We start from the raw sequence: 9546 nt of genomic DNA, 5'->3' as shown, positions 1-9546 counted from the left end.
TTTGACATGGAATAATAATCAATCAAAACTGGGTTTTTGTAACATATAATATATTGGCAAAAATTCCTGGTTGTCTGAACAGTGTAATATACCTGTGGTCACTAAATTACTTAAAATACACGTTTTTTGTTTTACTTATGCAGCATTTGTGATTTCTGTCATTAAATGAGCTTTGCAGGTGTGCAAATACCCTTTTAATCCTGGTGTTCCTGAGAGACTGTTAGTCACATCAACCAATACTTTAGAAGACCAGCAAAATGAAGAAAAAATTTCAAAGCCTAACAATAAATTAGTATGGAGAGTTCTGTAACAACTATAACTCTGTTAAGAAATAAGGCCACCTGAAGCTTGTTTTTTTTTTTTTTTTTAAGCCAGCAAGGACTGTATTTTTAAGTACAAAAGCAGATATGACCATGCTTGTCAGTCAATCCATGGCTTTTATTTATATAAACATGTTATTTTTTTGATATGGGGGTAGGTAAAGTGAACCTAATCTATTCTTCCCATTGCAAGAAATAATAATAATAACTTAAGGAACCGAAGAGGTGGCTTAGCCAGTAAAAAGAGCGTATTGCTTTTGCAGAGGACCAGGGTTCAGTTCCCACGCCCACAACTGTCTATAACTCCAGTTTCAAGGGACCTAGCACTCTCATCTGATCCCCAGGCACCAGACACACACATGGTGCATTTAAAAACATTCAGGTAACAACACAGTCATGCACATAAACTAAGAATAAATAAATCTTAAAAAGAAAAAAAATCACAGAGCTAAGCAAAACAAACAAACCAAACCTGATTGCAGGTCTGGGAATGGGCTATGTGTCTGCACTGATGTTATGTGAGTAGACAGGAATAACTTTACAAATACTGGCTTCTTCCCACGTATACAATAGAAGATTAACCTAATGGAAAATCTCCACTTCTGCCAGGTATGGTGGCGCATGCCTTTAATCCCAGCACTGAGGAGGCAGAGGCAGGCGTATCTCTGTGAGTATGAGGCCAGCCTCGGCTACATGGAAAGTTCCAGAGCCAGCATGACATAGAAAAATCCTGTCCAAAAAGGCAGCAGCAGCAGCAGCAACAACAACAAACAAATGAAAACAAAAACAAGATGAAAACCACCACTTCTACAATGCGTCAGTAGCAGAAGCATGGCTTTCCATCACTTCACTGTCACCACGAATTCACATTATATATTGCACCTGAACTTTCTAAATCGTGTGGAAAACCCAAGTGTACTCAGGTGTGTATAAAGGGGTTAAGGATGTGTGTCACACTTAACATCACAAAGATGACTTGAGAAGTGGTACATTCTTAGATATAGCTGCCACCCCAGTGGTGCTGAGATTTCAACTGTTTAAAAATGATCCCATATATAATAGATTAGTTATGAATGTGCAGTAATTGGCTCACTATGAATTTGGTAACCCCTTGTATAAACAATTCTCCCCACAAGAGAGTAGGAACTTATCACAGAAGGGCATATGGGTGTCTTAAACAGCCTTTGATGGTTGGCCTAAGAGAAGAGTGTTTATTTTTTTTTTCTACATGTGAAAGTTCATTCTCAGTATCAAGTTTATTTTGCCCGCTAACTTTGTTAACCTTTCCAGTTTCTTCAGTATTTGGTGTCCTTTCACAAGGAGCTGTTAGGACAGAACCGTTGCATCGGGGTTAAAGGTCAGAGCCATTACTATGTTAACCTGAAGCATATATTCTAGCGCTTGAGCTCACAATGTGTTTCTGATTACTTTTTCAAAATATATAAAAAAAAAATACCAACAAGAGTCCTGCAGCAATGTGCAGGGTTGCTCATAACCACTGCTCACGTTTTTTCAATTGAATGCTTAAAAATTTCTATTTGAACGTCACTAAGGCAACTAAGAAGAATGGATTTTCTCATTATAAGACTAGCTTTGATGATTTTACTTTAGTTAACTAGCTAATCTTATAAAGAAATGTCAGGGATTTAAACTGTTTCAAAAATGGTATATTTCTTCTCATCTTTTAAAAATCATATTCATCTGACAGCGTGGTTAATGCATGAAACAGTATCCATCCTTATTAAAATCACAGTGTAATAATGACTAGCCAACCTGGAGATGTTCTCTTGTAAAGATTTCTTTCTAATCCCCCAGTTGTGATTCATTTCACCCTAGAGACATTCAGACCATCACTTAGGAACAGTGTTTACAGCTGTCACCTGGGCAACAGTGCTAATCCTTAAGGTAATCATCTGCTGTCTTCATCTCCAGTTCTTTCTGATTTTAAGTCCTTATTGGTCTATTTAGAAAAACAGAAACTAGAAGAGTGATATCATTTCCCTCCATGGTACAGTCTACTCCATTCAGAAAACAACAACAACAGCAGCAGCAGCAGCAGCAGCAACAACAACAAAAACCACTCTCTTCTGCTTTTCCTCATCTTCTAAAACAAGTCCATAGGGTCCTCATCTGAAATCTCCCCCAACTCCCTAAGAAGAGGCAATATAAGCAGACAAACAGACAGAAAGTGGCTCTGTGAGTGTGGTGGTTTGAATGAAAATTCCATTGGTCAACCAGCCTCTTGCTGTGCCAGTACCATGCTGTTTTAATTTACTGTTGCCCTAGAGTACAGCTTGAGATCCAGTATGGAGATTCCTCCGGAGGATCTTTTATTGTACAGGATTGTTTTAGCTATTTTGGGTTTTTTGTTTTTCCATATGAAGTTAAGAATTGATCTTTCAATGCCATTAAAAATTGTGTAGGTATTTCGATAGGGATTGCATTGAATCTGTAAATTGCTTTTGGTAAGCTGGCCATTTTTGTTGTGAATTTTCCCGATCCATGAACAAGGGAGCTCTTTCCATCTTCTGATCTCTTTCTTCAGAGATTTGAAGTTTTTTTCAAACAAGTCCTTTACTTGCTTGGTTAGAGTTACTCCTAGATATTTCATATTGCTTGCAGCTATCACGAAGGGTGTAGTTTCCCTAATTTCTTCCTTTGCACGATTGTCCTTTTGGGGAATAGTGTGAAAGAGGGAGGGACGGAGGGAGGAAGGGGAGGATACAATGTATGGGATAACAATTGAGATGTAATCTGAAGAAATTAATTAAATAAAATAAAAATTTAGAAAAAGAAACCAAAAGCCAAAATAACAAATAAAAAAAAATAAGAAAGAAAGAAAGAAAAAAGAAAATGCCACCATAGACTCACAGGGAATAGCATTATTGGAAGTGTGTGACCTTGTTGGAGTAGGTGTGGTCTTGTTGGAGGAAGTGTGCCATGGGGGTGGGGGGTGGGGAGGGAGGGTCCCGGTATTGGGGATGGGGGGAGGGTTGAGTTTCCTTTCTCTCTCTCTCTCTCTCTCTCTCTCTCTCTCTCTCTCTCTCTCTCTCTCTCTCTCTCTCTCTCTCTCCTCTCTCCTCTCTCCTCTCTCCTCTCTCCTCTCTCCTCTCTCCTCTCTCTCTCTCTCTCTCTCTCTCTCTCTCTCTCTCTCTCCTGCTGCCTGCAAATCCAGATGTAGAACTCTTGGCTCTACTCCAGTACCATATCTGCCTGCATGGATGATGGACTAAACCTCTGACTTGTAAGCCAGCCTCAGTCAAATGTTTTTCTTTGTAAGAGTTGCTGTGGTCACGGCATCTATTCACAGCAATAAAACCCTAACTAAGACAGTGAATAGCAACACTAGCTTCACAGGCTTTATGGCTTGAATGACATCTCTGGAACCAACATCAAAAAAAAAATTCAAGGGGCTGGAGAGATGGCTCAGTGGTTAAGAGCACTGACTGCTCTTCCAGAGGTCCTGAGTTCAATTCCTAGCAACCACATGGTGGCTCATAACCATCTATAATGTGACCTGATGCTCTCTTGTGGCCTGCAGGTGTACATGCAGGCAAAGCACTGTATACATAATAATAAATAAATAAATCTTTTAAAAAAAATTCAAGATGTGGAGGCATGCATTTGTAATTCTGGTACTGTTATAGCAAGAAAGGAAACAGGTAGGATTGTCCTGAAGCTTGCATACCAATTGACCTCAAATACAAAACAGCAAAAACAGCAAAAGACATTGCATCAATGACAGAACTGACTCCCAAGAGTAGACCTCTTACCTCCACACATGTGTGCCTGTACGCTCACATACAAAAATGTGGCACATGTGTGCCTATGCACACACAGAAAATTCAAGCACACACTGACATACATACACAAAATAAATAGGACTAAAATGAGCATAGCAACTATTCTCAAGCTTTCAATTGCCATGTCACCAAAGGGGATTTTCAGAAACTCTTCAGTTATGTCACTCACCTTTTCTTTGACCTAAATGGTCTCCAAGTGCAAGGATGGTTCTTCATGCTCTGTTTATACAAACAAAGGCCTCCTTTGCCAAATTGTCACACTATATCCTTCAGCCATATCAAACTATCAAAGTTTTAGGTACAGGAATTATTTACTAATTTCTATTCCAACAGGCTTTCCAAAATTGCTCTTCTTAAGGCAATAAAAAAAAACATAATATAAGTCAGAACTTTGTTATATTTTGGATTTTCGGCACCAACTTTCTTTTGCTTCATCATTTGCTTCTGCTGCTTTGACATTTTATACATTTAGGTTCCAAATAACTCTGACTTTAATATACTCTATAAACAAGTTTCAACTGGCAACATCCGTCCTCAGATATTCTGTCTGTAGAAAGGCAGGATGTGGTTTCTTCAACCTGCCCTTTGGACCTTCTTATTATTATACAAATGCATAAGTAAATTATAAAAATCCACTTATTGAGTCATGTTGGTTCACCATATAAAATCAGCAAAAATGTTACCACAACTTTTATGTACCACATCCAAAAGGAGAAACTTCATGCACTACCATGCTATTAAGTAGCCTCAGAGATCTGTACCCTCCATCCTAACACTGAATGTTCAGTTACACAATGAGGTCATGTGAACAAAGCCTTAGGCTGCCACAGAGTGGTTCTCTCATGGACAAAAAAGTAGCTTTCCTCCCATGAGGTGCTGGGAGCCACATGCAGTAACCTCAGAAGCTAGGCCAGCTTAAAACCCATGAGCATTCAAAGCAAACTACTAATTTGGTATCCCATTAAACATACTCTGCAGAGTTTGGCTAGCTTAGGTTTACTTAGAAAAACAGTTGAGAACTCAGCAAGAAAAAAATTCAGGAAAGAAAGTTTTTATTCAAATTCTCTCTTTAATGGTAAATCAACACAAACAACAGCAACAATAAAAAAAATCAATCAATCAATCAATCAAACAAACAAAAACAATCCTGTAGATTGGTGAAAAGGTACACAGGACAAGGTATCCAGACTTCTTCTGGTGGCAAACTAACCCATCTAGTTGTGCAAAGGTCTGTTTAGATGGGATTAACATTTTGATTGGTGGAATCCATAAGGAAGAAAGCCTCTCCTAGGTGGGTATTTCATTGGGTCAGTTGAACAGAACAAAAGATTGACCTTCCCCTGAATGAAGACAATTCTGCCTGTACACTGGCTACCTAGAATATCAGCACTTCCTGCCTTTGAAATTGAATAGAATCATACATCCTCTCCAGGCTTTAAGAATCCAATCTAGAACCACACCATCTACTCTCCTGAAAATGGAGGATAAATGGCACCAAGGAAACAGTGTCTTCCACATCCAACAGGATTGAGGCATTTATGAGTTCACAGAGACTGTATCAACACTCACAGGACCTGTACAAGTCCAAACCAGATGGAGTTCCAATGCTGATAGGAGGAGGACATGAACTTTCATCCCTAACCAAGACGCTATCTCCAATTGACAACTGCTTGCAAAGGAAAAAATTAGTTTTTCCCAATGGAGTCTCACTGAGTACATAAACCACACTAATACTGCTGCCGTCCCCAGCAGTACATGGTCAACAGAAAATGAACTCAATAGTAGTTTTTCTAGGCTTTTTCCCCCCATATTGCTTTGTTTGGTGTTTTTTTCTTTCTTTTTTGTCTTACTGGTCTTTTGTTTATAATTATGATTTCTGATTTTGGAGTTTTTGTGTGTGTGTTTCTTGTGCCTTTTCTCTTTTTAAAAATACTCTGTTTTGTTTGCATTTTTGTTTATCCTATTTTTTTAAGAGAGAGAGAGAAAAAAGAAACAATGAAGTTGGGTAAAGAAGTGAGAAGGATCTGGAAGGAGTTGGGAAAAGGGAAACAATGATTAGAATATGTTGTATAAAATTAATTTTCAATTAAAAATTAAATAATAGGATCTTTGACTGAAAAGAAAGGTGACTAAGAAAATCACCTAAGTATGTATTAGAACATATTCTAAATATTAAATATATATCACTAAATACACTAAATGTATGTATTCATATATGTATATAAAATTTATACATAACATATATATTCTACTTCCTGCCAGTTTGTACTCTCTGGTTCATGTGTACCTGACTTAAGATGGTAATTGTGCTTTGGAGTACAGGCCGTGGGAGTGAAACTTTACTTCATCAGTCACATATGTTTAAAACTGGAAAATTCTAAATATATTACTAATTCAATAAACAAGCCCAATAAATTTCAAAAGAGTTCCCTGAAAACAAAAGACTGATGCCTCTACAGTAATGAATAGAGACTAGTCTAGCACTTGTCAAATGAGTTATAAATATGCTATTTTCTATGGAACTTACAATTGCCATTTAAGGCTCTTAGTTGCTAATAGTTTGCCTACACATGATTTTGTTCCTAATTCTGTATTATAGCTGGTTCCTCTGGGTTGGGTTTTACGTTGCCATCTTGAATCAGATTACATTAAATACCCTTAATATGGGGCACTATTAGTATTCCGTAAGAGAGAGAGAGAGTGCAGGGAGCTCATGAGACTGACAATGTCTCATGACAAGGCTCCCCTCTCTAACGTGTTATCTAAGGGAAAAAAGTTGGGTTGGGATGGGAGAAGATTCTCTGCGGGGAAGTTGTCCAGGTTTTCTCAGCAGTGCAACTGCTTTTAGTTATGTTGGAACCCATAAATAACCCCAACAAACCCTTTGAATTACTAAGTTGGACTTGGGGGAAACTTCCTTTGGATTGATGGTGTACTTTCTACTGGAAGCAAATAGAAATTGCTTCATGTGCCACTAAGGACATGGCACATGACACTTGGAGCCCAAATAGAGACTAATGGAATCAAAGATGTGTGGGTTGAGAGTGTCTATAGGGGAAACCCTGGTATCGTACACTTCCCTGTTGTAATGTGGTGGTATACTTCTGGCTTGTGATGTCAGTGGCATGACTCCATTTATAATTAATAAGGAATGAAACAGCCAGCCCTGTAAGGAAGAACTCAGAGTAAGAAAAGGACCTGTGCTATCAGTTTTCATGTTAGCCTCTGATTTAGTAGGAACATCAGACCGAAGTCAGTTGAGATAGAGGCTCTAACTTGTAATTTATTTTGGTTGGGGTTTGGAAGACACAAGAGAAAGAGTACAAAGTAAATCTGTTCTAAAGAGCCACTTCTAGGATCCCCAAACCTATGGAAAAAGAAAATAATGAAGAAAGACAGCATAGGGGAGGTTAGGGCAGATTTTCCTGATTTGGACCAATGTATAATTTGGGTTTATAAGTGATTAAAAGGGTAAAAGAGATAGGAAAATCAGACTGAAAGACTTGTCCAGGTCATTAAAAATCAAACATGATAAAATTTGTGCCAACCTAGGTTTCCTTTGGGGGAGGGGAAAAGCAGAATTGAAAACATGAAAACCAAATGTGGAGTTTTGGAAGGCTTTAAAGCTGAACAAATGTTGACATTATCATAATGCATGGCAACATGCAGATGATCACCACTGTGCCCTAATGTGGAGAAAGGGAGCTTGTATGGCGGAACCACTCCAGCTACTTCCCTAGCGGGATGGCCAAGTCTGCCTGCAATGTGGCACGCCCTATGCTGGGCGACCACAGGTCTCAAACTGGATTCCATCTACTGGTACATACTCAGCGAATGTGCAGAGCAGTTGGGTTTTGGGTGCTGTAGTCAAAGTAACTTTGAACTAAAGAAGCCTCCAAAAAGCACTGGGCAGTAGTGGGCGGATACGAAGATGAGTATTACAAATGACATGACTAAACTTGTGCTGATAACAGACATGTTTGTGCCCAGAAAGTATACTCTGTATATTTCTCCCCTGCAAGAAATGATCCCAAGAATGGCTATTCTGCAGACTCTAGATGTGGTTATACATGGTTGGGGAAAATGGGAACCTGTAAACTTACAAGCTTAGTCATTGTCCACAGCCCTTTCCATCAGCTAGATGTGTAGTAAATGAGAAGGCTATTTTATGAAGGAAACTGGGAGAATTTAGAGGGCTATATAGGGTGATAACCCCCCATCTGTGACAGTGGCTACAATATTGTTTTTTGATAGAAATATTGATGCAAGAAATGGGATATTTTTTATTCTATAATTACTTGCTACATGTTTTTAGTTCCTTGAATACTGACTCTTAAAACTCTTTAACACTTGCTTGGAACATGCAATGAAAGTTCAGAGATCCTGGCAACCATATTAAAGAAGATTGTATTATGAAAATTAACCCTTCAGTCGGTATGGTGGTTCACACCTTTAATCCCACCACTTGGGGAGGCAGACGCAGGCCGATCTCTGAGTTTGAGGCCAGCCTGGTCCACAAAGAGAGTCCAGGACAGCCAAGGCTACACAGAGAAACCCTGTCTCAAAAAAAAAAAAAAAAAAAAGAAAGAAAAAAAAGAAAAAAAAAAAGAGTAACCCTTGAGTTTCATGTGGGTTTATAAAAGTATCTAAAAGAACAAGGAGAGCATCATCGAAGGAGCTTGAGTAAAGTCACTCAGTCGGGGCAGTAGAAATACAACTTAAATCCAAGCCGTAAGAGTTTTGGGATATAAATCCTAGGTCAGGGGTGGGCTAAGTTTCTATGTTTTTGTTGTTGTTGTTGTTGTTATTAGCTCTGAAGGCTTCTGAAACTGGGGCACAACACAAGCTTTCGGCACTACTATTCACTGCATGCAAAATAAGATATAAATCTCTGTTTCTGAACACACCACTTCTTTGGTCGCAGAACACTGAGAAATCAAGCTGGGACTGTGATGGAAAGTTCTTTCCTTGTGAGTCGCAGCATGAGAAGGTGCTATGCAAGCTACAAGGGAATATTATTACTAGTGACCCCACTTGGCTGTGGAACATACGTGTTATTCTATCAGCACCCCAGACAAGTTGTTTTCATAGATGTAACCGTGTTGTGAATGTCCTGAGTGCAACCATTTTGTGATTGGATTTAAGAGCCACTCCATAGGAGCAATCCGATGTTTGGTACTATACGTTTGAGCAGAAATCTGTGTCTAGGGAAAACATAGGCCATAGCAGGAAAGCTTCTTCTATTACTTTGTTAAATGGACTTGATGTGCTTGCCAAATGTCTTTTTTTAATTATTAATTTATTCTTGTTACATCTCAATGGTTATCCCATCCCTTGTATCCTCCCATTCTTCCCTCCCTCCCATTTTCCCCTTATTCCCCTCCCTTATGACTGTTCCTGAGGGGGATTACCTCCCCCTGTAT

The sequence above is a fragment of the Acomys minous genome (genome assembly GCF_964271855.1).
Source record: "Acomys minous genome assembly, chromosome: 8".
Lineage (NCBI taxonomy): Eukaryota > Metazoa > Chordata > Mammalia > Rodentia > Muridae > Acomys > Acomys minous.
The sequence above is the reverse complement of the archived record's forward strand: the minus strand, read 5'-3'. Positions refer to the sequence as shown.